Here is a 14,438-nt window from a genome sequence, read left to right as displayed (position 1 = left end):
ATGGAGTCTCATTAATTTCAGAGAGTATTGGGGGCCTAGATTTACTGGAAACAGGCTAAGCGGTAAGGCAGGGATTGTATTAGGAAACAAGGGAGTCATTGCAGAGCAGCTGGGAGAGAAGACAGGAATGTATTAAATGTGGAGGCTCAGTTTGGAGACAAGCTGTCTTAAAATATAGCCTTTGGAACCTGAATCCAAATTTCTTTCAGGATTTCTACAAAAACCTTCTCAAATGAGCAATGATTATCTCCCACTTCCACCCCAGGGTGAAAGATAAGAAGGCCCAGCAAGGGCCTGAACACAGCAGAGCTGGGCAGGGGGTGGCCAGGGACAGAGGAATAATGACCAATGGTTTCCTCATTGGACTTTGCCCTCATTGGACACCACAGGCCATCTCCTATGGGAAACAGGAGTTGATTGGTGAGCCAGCAGACAATTCACCTTGGTGGTTCAACTGAATCATCAAGGATTCACCCATACACCACCCATTCACAGAATGTAGTATTCATTGCTTCACCAATTAGGAAACACTGGTCATAACAGCTAATATATTGGAGTCAACGTAGGGGTGCCAGGGACAAGTCTCTGCCTTGTGCAGGGCCCGTCCAGTCATGACGGTCATCCCATCCTGTAAATTTAACGAGGCAGTCACACCAGCCCCATAGCACCAGCTCTGACAATGGAGCACGTTGCCCACAGTGACCCAGTGCCTATCATTGCATCAGGAGAAACACATTTGTCACCACACAGGCCTGGCTCCTGCACCCCTGCTCACCACACGTGGGCTCTGCTCACATTCCTTCACTTCTCGAGATGCATTTCTTTGACTATAACATGGCGAAAATGGTCACAGCCTTGTTGCTAGATGGTGGTGAGCGAATAGCTCATGATTCTTGGAGGATGTTGGCATGTGCTTGAAGCCCCCCAAAATGTTAGCTTATGATGATCATGATTTTCATCATTGTGGAGTCTTCTAGGCACATTTTTTATGAGAAGATAGAAAGAAAGAATAAAAGAGAATTTGACTGAGGGTCCTAAACCAAAGATGCCCTGAATGCAAAACCCTTGCCACTTCCTTACCAGCCTTGGATACTGACTCCCTAGTGACGGAGGCTCAGCTAAGAGAGGGATGGATGTGGCCATCCAACAGGAAATGGCGACCTGCCAAGACATCAAGAGTTTTCCTCAAGGGTTTAGAATGGCAGCATGCTTGGTGACTAACATGTCTCCTCCCATTTGTTTTTATGGACCTATTTCCTAGCATGGCTCGTCTCTCTATAAACTCTCCATGTCACTCATAATCTGGGTGTCTCTGTCTTCTGTGGATGTCACCAAGGAATCAAGTGACCAAGGGGTCCATTCCTATGAAGCAGGGAGGTTTAGGCCATAGGTATGTGGCCTTGACTGACAGCTACACTGACGAATCAGGTCACTGCTGGGTTAGGGGAGGCAGGCGACAGTGGCTGTTAATGGGTTGCTTTAGTAAACTGATTGTGATTCTGTTTTGTGTTGATTGATTTTTTTCATTCCTTTATCAAATGACAAACCTTGGAGCTGCTTTTATTTTTCCTGGTTGACCCGAGCATGAAACTCTTGGAAAACTGAAAGGCAAAACAGAAAATCCAACCTCCTTTTGACTAAGTGGTAAGAAGGGATAAAGAAGCCACAAGAATCCCCCAGGAGTCCCATGAGCAGCAAGGGGAGTGGGCTGAAAAGAAGGGCTCATAGCAGTGGCGTCACGCTGGCTCCAGAGAGGCCTGGTGAATGATCCCTCACGAAGCATGTGGGATCTGTGAAGACAAGAGAAGGGCACACACATGGAAGAGGATGAGTGAAAGCCTTCCAGGGGAATTTTCCAGAAGGATGTTTCAGGTAACAGAATCATCCCACTGCAGTTCTTTGCCTCCTTCTTGCTGTATGGAGATATTGCTACAGGTGGGAATCCCATAAATGGCCTGCGTGCTTGGTGAGATTTCATCTCTGCCCGTCCCGAGTGTGGACAGGCCCTCTGCAAATTAAGAAGAGGTCCTCCAAGCAGAGCATTCTCTCCAACACTCTTGTTGAACAAGACCCTGTGGGTGAGTAGCAGAAGAATCGGGATTCTGCACAGTTGCTGGCATGGTTTCCTCCCCTAGAATGATCTCGAATCAATGGGTAGCTCTTGTAGTCTGAAGATCCATTGTGAGCCACTGTTTCACCCTGAAGGTTTCTACAAATCCTTCGTTGGTTTCTTACTTACCTGCCACAGTTTGCTCTCAGTCACCCCATATTGTGAATCTGACCTTCCAATCCTCCCTGGGCCTTGGCTTGTTTCCACCCACCCAGCCCCACGCCCCCACTTCATGTGCCTGTCCCCCCAACTCACCGGTGCTGGGCAGGTATTAGCCTTTATTTAAGTCTTGCCTCTGTCTGGAATACTCCAGGACTGGTATTTCTGGTATGGCTCACCTTCCAGGTATGTCTTCAGGAGTGATCCTCACCCAGGAAGCTTTCCTCAAGCACCTGGGTTTTCCCCTGGCACCCAGGGTGTGGTTCTCTGTCAGCACTCACCCGAACGAGTGGGTGGCCATGTTCCAGGTGGAAGCATGGAATCTCCTTGGGCTGGAATCCTGTCTTACTTGTTCTTAACGCCTAGCACCTTGCCCTGCCAGGGTAGACCTGGCGGAAGGTCTGTGCCACTGATCTGGTTTCTGACACCCACAGTCGCTCACTGTGACGCAATCCATGTCACCAGCTTTGTCTCCTCAGCTGGAACAGCCCTTGACCAAACCCTGAGGTCAAAGGGCAGGGGCTGGATCTGAAGCTGCAGATGACAACTATCATCCCCTGCCCCGGCCTCCACAAATCTGGCACCAGAGCCAGTCCTGAGCACAGCTGATGCAGGCTCACCTTCTAGCCCGGTGACAGCAAGAGGCCAATCTCTCACCTCTCATCTCATCTGTCTGGTCGCTTGGCAGAGGGCTTTCTGTGGCTCCTCACATGTGCTATTATGTGGCCTTGGTAACTTGGGACCTTCCAGGGCATTTGATGGGGGTTGGCTGCTTGCCCAGCACAAGCTCAGGACCTGTAGAATGTTCTAGATGCTCCACTGGGCCTTGGGAAATACCTTCCAGTGCAGGCTGCGCAGTGGGCTCCTTTCCCTCCCAGCATCGGCTAGGGGCCCCCTTCCTGGACTGCTCCTTGACTGCTTCACCCTTTCTTTAGTGAAGCTGGTGGGGCACCCTGGGAGGGGCATCCTGGGAGGGGCCCAGAGTGGCCCCACCAGTGGGGAGCTGTGGACAGTTTGTGGGTGTGAGAAGTATTCCTTGTCCCCTCCCAGCCCAAGGATGCCCTGGAGAGTAGCCAGGGAGCCGTGCCTACGCCACCTGACCCCCATGGCTAATGACCAGGCCAGGAAGGGGCAAGCGCTACACTAACTACACACACACGTGCATGCACACACACGTGCATGCACACACAAGGTCTTCAGAACACATGCATAAAGTACACACACCACATAGCATATACACACCACACACTATGCAAACACACTCTTTACACACCATACATCACACACACTGTATGTATGTATGTATATATATATATATATATAACCATACAGACACGTGATCTATGCACACCACATACCATATAGACTCATTCTCAACACACACCGCACACTCACATCATATGTACACCCCCACCCCCACGGACACACTGCTGGGTGCTGGTAGCTCACACCTGCAATCCTGAGCTCCAGAGGATGGCTTTGCAAGGTCATCTTGGGCAGAAAAATCTGAGAGACTCCATCTCCAAAAACAACAGCAAACAGCACAAAGCTAGGCTAGAGGCATGTCTCAAATGGTAAAGCACCAGCTGAACAACTTTACCAAGCAAGCATGAGGTGCTGAGTCCAAATCCCAGTACAGGCGAAAATAAATAGGTGAACAACAGACAAATACGTATACACATATGCATATACAGGTTCATATACACACACATTATCTGGATAGATAGACAGACAGACAGACAGATATCTCCACAGGCATGAAAGTTACACCCAGTTACTCAGGGTGTCACTGTGTGGTGTGTTATTGTGGTCGCTGTGTCTTCTCCCTTCAAACCTGGAAGGATTCAACTTGGCAAATGTTTGTAGTTTGCTCCCCTCTGTGCCCTCTCTGAGAAGAAAAACTTCTTTGTGTAGTTTTTAAAAAAATAGCAGTATTCCTATAATAGTCCTATTTTAATAGTAGTTTGAAATCAGGGCCTTGTGCTTGCTGAAGAGGAAGCATTTAATTTTGAGCACTCAGGCCCTTTATCATGGAGTACGGGGATGCGCCCCTGCAATCCTAGCTCCTCAAGAGTGAGGCTGAGATTTGGAGGATTAAGAGTCAAAACCAGCAGAGCCTGATGCTGAAAGCCCATGAGAACTCCATCCCCAATAAAACTATAGAAATGCCAGGCTGGAGGCATGGCTCAAGTGGTAGAGTGTCAACCATGAATGAAAAAGTTGACCGAGAGTTGTGGTTTAAGCCCCAGTACCCACATACAAAACACCCAAACTGTCATTTATAGGTGGTATATTAATTAGATCTGGCATAACTAGTAGGCACATATTAATCTGTCCACAGTTCTGGAAGATAGAAGCCTGAGATGAAGTTGTTAACAGGGTTTTGTTTCCCCTGAGTCTGTTCTCTTTGGTTTGTATATTGGCAATCTTCTCCATGTTTGTGTCTAAGTCCAAATTTCCTCAGCTAATGACACCAGACATACTGGATTAAGGCCCTATATGATTTAAGGCCCCAGATGAATTACTTTATTTTCTGTTGACCTTTTGAAAGACTGCCTGTCCAAATATAATCACATTCTGAGCTGAGAGAGGATCTCAATGTAAGAATTTAGAGGGTTGAAGGAGAGACACAATTTCCCAAACCACCTCCCTCTGGGGTTCCATTAAGCATGGTTAAGTCTTGTGTCACTGCCTTTTACAGGGTGGCCCCAGACTGAGTATAATTATGTTGTCCTGTTTAGCTCAACTCAGACAGAACAGGTGCCTGTTAAAGCCTACTATCCTTCCTGGAGCAAATAGGTTAGGTAGAAATCGGTGATGAATGAATGAGGTGGAAGATGGTAGAAATTGGCCTTGAAGTAGCAGACCAATGGGTGTGTATTCTGGGAAGGATGTCAGCACTCTGCTCCTCAACCTGTTTCAGGCATATGGCCTGGTCACTTTGCCAGCCCATGGGATGGCAAAGTTCCCATGAACCCAGTCCTGCTGCCCGTGCGCAGAGCACTTTGGGGAAGCCCAGGAGAGATGGCCACGGAACAGTCCAGCAGGCTGGCGTGTTCTCAGATCTTTAAGCTTTTAGCAAGAGCCAGTCACCAGGTAGTGCCCAAATCAGGGGAGTCATGAGAAATTAAAGCCAGAGCTACTGAAACCATCACAAAGGAATTTCTCCCCGGGCAGCCATCCAGTGCATCTTGATGGGTCCTTTTGAACCTGCTCCTAAAGATCATTTTCTAAGAGATGGCTGGCAGAGCAGTCTGTGAGCCGAGACCTGCAGACACTGTGCACCCTCTGGGGGCCACAGAACCCATCGTATGGTGTTCATTTATTTTGGTGCCAGTACTGGGGCTTGAACTCAGACTAGAGCACTGTCCTTTAGCTTTTTCATTCGAAGCTGGTGCTCTACCCCTGGAGTCATTCCTCCACTTGTGGCCTTTTGGTAGTCACCTGGAGATAAGGGTCTCCTGGACTTTTTTCCCTGCCCAGGCCTGGATTTTGAACTGAAATCCTCAGCAATTACAGGTGGTATTGATTTTTTGATTGATGTGATGTTGATTTTAAATTATAATACTGTGAGTATTAAAGAGTACATCTAATCCAATCGACACAAGACTTATCATGTAGAGCAAAATTATTACCTTCCACCACCACCTCTCCTTCAAAGTAAAGGTTAAAAGGTGGCACACTATTAAAATACTCAGTGGTCAAGGGAAGGGATGTAGTAAAAGTTGTAGATCATAAGTATGTTTCTCAGAACCTGACAAGTGAGGCCACAAGAAAGACCACACATTGTGTAAATTCTATAAAATGTGAAGCAAAGGAGGAAACGCTTCAACTCTCTACACCCTAATAAAAGGGTTATTAGGAGTACATTGGATACAGTAGGATTTGAAATCGGACGGTGCCCATGTGCAGTAAATAAGTAGCTGTCAGGAAGTGCTGAATTGTTCCTAGGTATCACCGCAGATCCCACTCAGTTCCAATGTGAACTTTTGTTTGTTTGTTTGTTTGGTGCTCCTAGGGCTTGAACTCAGGGCCCGTTTGCTATCCCTGAGCTTTTGTGCTCAAGGCTAGCCTTCTACCACTTGAGCCATAGTTCCACTTCTGGCTTTTTGGTGATTTCCTGGAGATTAAAAAAAAAAGTCTCACAGATATTCTCATGCATGTTCCTGCCCAGCTGGGCTTTGAACCATCATCCTCAGAACTGAGCCTCCTGAGTAGCTAGAATTACAGGCGTGAGTCACTGATGCCTCACTCCAATGTTAACTTTTAAATTTAAGAGCAAGTCACAGAAAGGATTGATGAGTCACAAGATCAACGTTCTCCAGACACGCCCCCCGCCCCCCAATCTAAGATCTGAAATCCAGAGGCCTGTGCATCTTCTTTTCCACCATGACTACAGAATTGATCCCCCATATCCCAGCCCAGACTTAAGATAGAATACTGGCAGCATGGACACACAGATCCATTTACTTTTCAAAACTGGAATCCAAGTTTCCTATCAACACAGTGCTCTTGCCTGTCGTAAAATTGATTTCTCTGTCGAGACTTTCCCAATGGGACGTTTGATCCCCTGACTCCCACATGGGTTCCTCTGCTTGTGAAAGATCTCTGTTTACCTTTCATAATTACATGGGAAGGGATTGAAGTCATAAAATGACCCACTTACAATGTTTGTGTGCTGTCCGAGAGAGAGAGAGAGAGAGAGAGAGAGAGAGAGAGAGAGAGAGAGAGAGAGAGAGAGAGAGAGAGAGAGAAAAGCAAAACAGAAACCTAAAGCTTGAATTCCAGTAACCACAGACAGGAAGATCTGGAGACAGAAACTGTCCTAACTTATGAGCAAAACAAGCAGAGAGAAGGGAAGTCGGAGAGCACCCTGACATCCTTCCCAAAGTGCTCATTGTGTTAATTCCTGGAAGAGAGCGTCATATGGAGAAGGTTGAGGAAGAAAGGCTCACCCAAACAAATTACACAGAGATCCATAAAGGCTGGATGACAGCACCATGGCCCCTAGGGAACATAGTCCAGCCTCAGTGGACCAAGTTGGATTTGTTTTGCTACTAGCTGTTAAGGTGATTGATCTGTTAAGCTCTAGGAAGAGACTATAGGTGAGATCATGAGGTGGAGTGACAGAGGCAGGCTGAGAAAGTCAAATGGCTTACCTTATTTCTCACAGGCAGCTGCGAGACCTTCGCAATGGAAGGCGGGAATGAAAATCTGACAGGTGGGTCACCAGCAGGAGGGTGCAAAAGGAGAAAGTCTGGGAAGGTCAACATTCCTCTAATATATAGGGATACAAATACAAGAAAATGTATTGAAATAGGCAGGGATGAGAGTGGAGTGAAAGAGGAGATAGATTTGATGAGGGTACGTGAAACGCACCTATGGAAACATGACTGTGAAACATGACTGTGCAACCAGTATATGCTCAGGAAAATGAGGGAGAGGGAGGGGACGAGCCCAAAGAAAAGTTTACTCCAAAACAAAAAAGTCTTCCTTCGACAATGCCATCACCACTCAGCGCTGGGTCACCCAGCATGAGACACACCTGCCCCCATTAGACTCCTCTAATGGCTTGTCAGTGCCACAGGATCAGAACCTTCTGGCGCTCGGACTTACGTAGCTGCTCCTGGCCGAGGGATAGGTGTCTGGGATGCAGGACAAGAGATGAGGTATGGCTGAACACGAGACTGGGGAAGGAAAGAAAGGACTCACTTCAGGCCATAGAAATGCAATGGTGGGGGGAGGGGAGGGTATGTGGCCAGATGCCCCCACACACACACACACACACACACACACACACACACACACACACACGCACACATGCACACAAACTGGTGACGTCCAATCATGGTGATTCTCTTTGTTCTGAAAGTCTTGGGCTGAAACCTCACTAAGCAAGATCATCTCCTATCTTCAGACAGTACCGAGCTGATGCCTTGTTCATGGTTTTGTGTACTCAAAAATGTGTGTGTGTGCGTGTGTGTGTGCGTGTGTGTGTGTGTGTGTGTGATGACTGGAGTTGGAACTCAATGCTTTGTGTCTGCTAGGCAAGTGCTCACACACTTGCATCATGCCCTCAGCCCTTTTGACTTCTTTAGTTCTTTGTTTGGTTGTTTGTTTTCCAAACAGGATTTCAAACTTGCATGATAATTCTCCTACCAACACCTCCTGTCCCTCATGGTTGAGATTAAAGATATGAAACACCATATCCTGTTCATCTTGTTTATTTGTTGACAAAGGATCTTGCTAACTTTCTATGTAGGCTTTCCTCAAACCATGATACTCCTGTCTTTGCTTCCTCCACATGCAGAGATTTTGCGCTGTTGTGCTCAACCCTAAGAACATTTATTTTTTGGAAATGCAGATATTGAAGGGACACATGAAATGTTCTTTAGACATTCCCATTGCCAGGGATAAAGGCGTTAAAGTCCAAAGAGATTATATTTGAACACTAAAGGGTAAGTATGAACCAAGAGGGAGAAAACAGCATAGCAGACGCAAGTAAGGTAGCCCATGCTGAGACCTGAGTTCTAATCCCGGTGTGTTATTCATGTGTCCCTGGACGTTGTCCCCTCTACTTCTTCCTGTGTAAAGAGAAAGCTGTCGTTGGGAAGGTCTTCAGAGATTACCTCAGATCTCCCACGAGTGTGTGGAGAGCAAAAATACATGTCTCACCTAGATTATTTGATGTTTTCTATGTGATATCTAGCAGATCTTATCAGCTAATCCAATTAATTGTAAAAATAATTTTAAGTGTTAAAAAACACTGTAATAACCACCACTCTTGGTGGAAAACCACGTAATGTGGCAGGCACTGGCTTACAACCCTTCCTTGATGGGATTTTTTCCCTTCAAAGCTCTTATTAATCCCATGATGGAAGTAGCACTGTAATCTCTCTTTTGTGCAACTACTTAAAGAGGGCTTAAACATAAATGAAAGAATTAAACAATGACAACAAACAGAATGTGTCTTTTTGTTCTTTGGGTTTCAAGCACACACATGGAAAGAACGGAGGCTCAGCCATTCCCCACCACTTTTGCCAAGAGTGAGAAGACTGGAAGTTGGCAGGAGTGGGGTCAGGTGTGGGCAGCAGCAGCTTCTGAGGGAGATCGCCCCCCCCCCCCCCACCAATGGTCTCTGCTGGATGTGGAGGCAGAAGCTGAGGCCTCTCTTCCTCCTGCACCCTCTGGGTTTCTCTTGTGGAGGTGGCTCCACGGCCCCGCCCACAGGGAGGGATTTCTTGTGTAGGCCAGCTGAGGCATTTCCCTGTGGCTGACTCTCAATAATGGATAACCACCACCCATCTGTGACCCCGGGGAGCTGACCTCACTCCACTGCCCAGTGACTCACCTAATTGCTTACCTGTCAGTCCCACAGTATTAGGACATTCCAGCCATCTGACTTAGGCATCTGCCTGTTTCGCAAGGACAGGTCTCTGAGGCTCAATGTAAGAGGTTTTAAGAGATCATCTACTGCAAAACTGGATTGTCTATGGGGAAAAGAGGAGAGGGTTTCTTGGAGCCCAGCCTCTATGTCACGTGATTTGGTGGGATTTGAATCTGAAAGAGGCCAGGCATCAGTGGCTCAAAAGATCTGAAGACAGTGGTTCAAAGCTAACCCTGGGCAAGAAAATCTGTGGGAGACTCTTATCTCTAATTAACCAACAAATAAAGCTGGTAAGGGAGGTGTGGCTCAAATAGTAGAGTACCAGCCCTGAGAGAAAAAGCTAAGGGACAGGGCCCCCAGGCCCCGAGTTCAAGTCCCAGTGCCAGCAGAACAAAACAAGACAAAACACAGAACTCTGAGAAAGGATTCTTTAGATGTTTGTCCCTGGGAAGGCAGAAATACCAGAGAGAAGTTATCTGTTTTCTCAGTAGATGGCAGTCATCAGCATACTTCATTGTTGTTGCTGGGAAATTCGTGAGGTTATGGTGGATAACTTGGGAACCAGCAAACTCGATTTCAGCCATCGTTCTTCCCAATCCAGTCACTTCAGCATTCTGAAACCCCAGTTCCCGCTTTCCGAGGCTGGGAATCATTAATTCTACCTTGTTGTATGATTCCCAGGATTAAGTGATATTCCTTCTAAAATAGTAATTTTCAGACAATCTAATGTCGGGGGCCATGAATAGATTGGGCAAGTTTTGGGGCTACCTAAACAATTTCTGTCTTTCTTATATATTCCAAATTTTTATTCTTTAGTCTTACAGGCAAGCATTTGTAAACTGCTTAAAATTATTTTCTCTATATAGATAGACACATTATATATATATTTGTATAATATAAATATCTTACATAATATAATATATAAATATAAAATATATTGTAATATAATATCTTTTATAATACAATATATTATGTTTATAATATATCATATGTATATTATATATTTATATTGTATTTTATGTATATTCTTTCATATATATGAGAGAATATGAGAGCATATATAGACATACATACATATATACACATATATACATATATACACACACACACACACACACGCACATATATATGCTGGTCCTGGGGCTTGAACTCATGACCTGGATGCTGTCCCTGGGCTTTTTCTCTCAAGGATAGTGTTCTACCACTTGAGCCACAGTCTTACTTCTGGCTTTTTGCTAGTTAGTTAGAGATAAGGGTCTCGTGGATTTTCCTGCCTAGGAGGGCTTAGATCCATCAACCTCAAATCTCAGCCTCCTGAGTAGCTAGGATTATAGGCATGAGCTACTGGTCCCCAGATTGTACTTTCTTTTTTTATTTTTAATGAGATAATAATGCTTTGTTCTGATTAGTCTTTCAGGATTGTAAAGCCTGGAAGTTGCTAAGTCATTTGTGGCTTTTGGATCCTAAAAATGAGAAAGCTAAGCTCAAAAAGGCTGCCTCAGACAGAGAGCCAAAGAGAACTTGTGATTTCTTCCTCAGTGCAAGCAGCAGGCCAGGGCAACCTTGCCACCTTGGCAAACACCTATGGACCCGTTTTCCTCATGGCTGCTCTACCAGGAGCAAACTTAGAAGTTTATGAATAATGTATTACCAGGAAAGTACAATCCATTGTAAAATTACAAGGAATGGTACTTCAGCCCTATTTTGACTTTATTTCTATATATAAGGAGCTCAGGGGTGCAGACAATCTCTCCATGGCCCCCTCTGCATTTCTGAGGTTGACTTGATTCCTGGGACTGCCAGTACCTGGCAGGGCATAAGGCCTTCCCAGTCAGGTTGACTTGGTCTGACGGGCTCTGGGCTTGGCTAGAAGACATCTAGATAAGTGGCTGGTGGCTGGTCAAATTGAGGTTCATCTCCCACCCTGACCTGAGGCCCCACCCAGACCTATCACCTCTCCCAACCAACACAGGTGAGCCAACTTTTGGTGTATCCTGTTTCCCATGATTCCTCACAAGTGGCAAGTTACAGTTCCGGGTCTCAGAGGCTTCTTTCAGTTTTCTACAATGGCAGAATGTCTGCCTCTCTGAAGACTCTCTCCCCCTTACAGGTTTGCCTCCAGAATCTCCCAAGGTACCCAAGAATCTCTACATGAAACAAATATTCCTGGAGATAATGCGATCGGTGGATCCAGCCAGAGAAACCCATGCTGGAGTGATAAAAGTGAAAAGTGTGGTTTGAGTATATTTGGTGTATGTGCATTATCTGTTACAGAAGAACTGAGAGCTGACTTCTGGGGGTTTCACACGTGTAAATTCTAGCTGCTCAGGAGGCTGGGGGCTAAGGAACGTCCCTCAATGACAGGTAGGTTGGATGAAAACGAGATTATTTGGGCTTGTATGTTTTTGACCACTACCTGGAAACTCCTCCAGTAACTCTCCTTACATGACAGGAAAGTTCTTGCGTGATCATTTTTTATTTTTTATTTCATTATTTTTCATCTATTTAAAAAATTATATTTAAGTAGTTGTTCAATGCACCATGGGGTTTCAATTCACCATGTCAGTTTGTGAGTACAATGCATCTTGATCAATGTCATCCCTTCTGTCATTCTCTGCCATCTTTGCTTGATTGTCTATCTATCTATCTATCTATCTATCTATCTATCTATCTATCTATCTATCTATCTGATCTTTAATTGTACAAAGCACTTGCCATTTAACAAAGCAGTTTATGAATACAATATAGCTTGGCCAATGTCACCCTGTTCAACATTCTCATCCTTCCCCTACCTACCCCTTCCCTCACTCTTCTTCATGTTGTAGGATATACATTGAATTCTTGACCACATTTTCCCCTTATTCACTCATCCACCCCTTGCCTCTTGACTCTACCCCACCCCTTTTGAGTATCTGATTCCTGGTGTTTTATTTTGCTGAACTTTGCTTGATCGTTTTATAAAGGGAGAAATCCTGGAACAGAATTGGGGAGGGACAAAGGTTGAGAATTCTGATCATGTTGCTTAGAACGGCACTCTGCCTCTCTCTCCCCCTGCCCATTGCTCTCCAGATCTGTCGCCTTGTATTACCTTGTGAGCTGTAAAAAAACAAATGAGAGGCTTTTAAATTACTTCTGTTGCCTAGGAAAAAGAAATACGATCCACAGTAACAAAATCATCAAATTTTATGATGTGCCAGTCAGTGCCATATATTTCTGAGTTTTGCTCTCAAGGATATCATTTAGAAAAGTGGCCCAGCTTTTGATTGGCTTTGAAGTTTCTATTGTCAAAATGTATTACCAGGAAAGTACGATCCATTGTAAAATTACAAGGAATGGCACTTCAGCCCTATTTTGACTTTATTTATATATATAAAAAACAAATTAATAGCCAATGAATAAAAACTTGCAAGTCATTATCTGAGTAATAATACTAAACAAAACAACTAATAAAACAGCTGCATGCAAACAGCTGCTTAAGAAAAGCCAATGATATTTCATCCTTTGTCAAACTTGGCATTTGAATAGAATAAAGACCAAAGTAAATATTTATTGATTCATGAGAGAATACTGAAATTTTCTCTTTTTAGTGGGAGAAGCAAATAAACCATGATTTATAAAAAACACCCTGGCTAACTAAATCAGCTAATGGGTCTATTCAAAAAATTCTTATCATGTAAACTGTGAATTGACAATTATAATTGAAAATTACCAGTTTCTCTATGAATTTAATATACATATAGTTAACCACCTGCTTGACTGTTATACAGAACCATTTCAACGTGCAAATGGGTATACAAATGTTTGAAGGCTTTTGAACCAAAAGCCTTAATTGCCAGTCTGTGTTCATGGGAACACGCAGAATGGATGTTTGCTTGTTTCTCTCTGTAATAACTATAAAAATTCCCTAGACTTGTGAGTCTCTATACTAAGCACACATGGAGGCTTTTTTTAAAAATAGGAAAATCTTATTTTAGAGATGGAACTTTATAAAGCCAAACAAATGGATAAAAAGGAGATAGGGAAAAGATTATGGGCTAGGCATAATGGTGTTATCCCTATCGTACCAGCTACTTAGGAGGCGGAGGCAGAAGAATCATTGGTGCTGGGGATTTGGGGTCAGCATCAGTGACAAAATGAACCTCCCCACATATCTATATACACACACATATATAAAACCCATACATACATGTACATATATACACACATCTACCGATATATAGACATAGACATATACACACATATATACATATACATGTATATATACATAGACAAATACATATATACATAACACACATATACACACACATACACATTGCATATATACATATGCTATATTTCTAACTCTATCTTGCCCAAGTGTGGGCTTGAATTCTTGGGCATCAATAGCTATGGGAATGTCAGTGAGAATCAAGGTGAAGCTGAAAGGCAGCCTGGGTAAAGGGAGGGATAGATCAGGGCCTGTTTTCTTTCAGCTGACACCCCAATGATTTCCTATGTGACCTGGGAAAGGCTGTTCCTACCTCCACTGGATCTGCTGTGTCCAGGCAGTGTTTTATAGCTCAGATGTTTTTCTTCTCTAATATGAAAGGTCAATTCTCTATTCTTTTTTTTTTTTTTTGGCCAGTCCTGGGCCTTGGACTCAGGGCCTAAGCTCTGTCCCTGGCTTCTTCCCGCTCAAGGCTAGCACTCTGCCACTTGAGCCACAGCGCTGCTTCTGGCCGTTTTCTGTATATGTGGTGCTGGGGAATCGAACCTAGGGCCTCGTGTATCCGAGGCAGGCAC

Source organism: Perognathus longimembris, chromosome 20 (genome assembly GCF_023159225.1).
Source record: "Perognathus longimembris pacificus isolate PPM17 chromosome 20, ASM2315922v1, whole genome shotgun sequence".
Taxonomy (NCBI): domain Eukaryota; kingdom Metazoa; phylum Chordata; class Mammalia; order Rodentia; family Heteromyidae; genus Perognathus; species Perognathus longimembris.
This window is presented reverse-complemented; position numbering follows the sequence as displayed.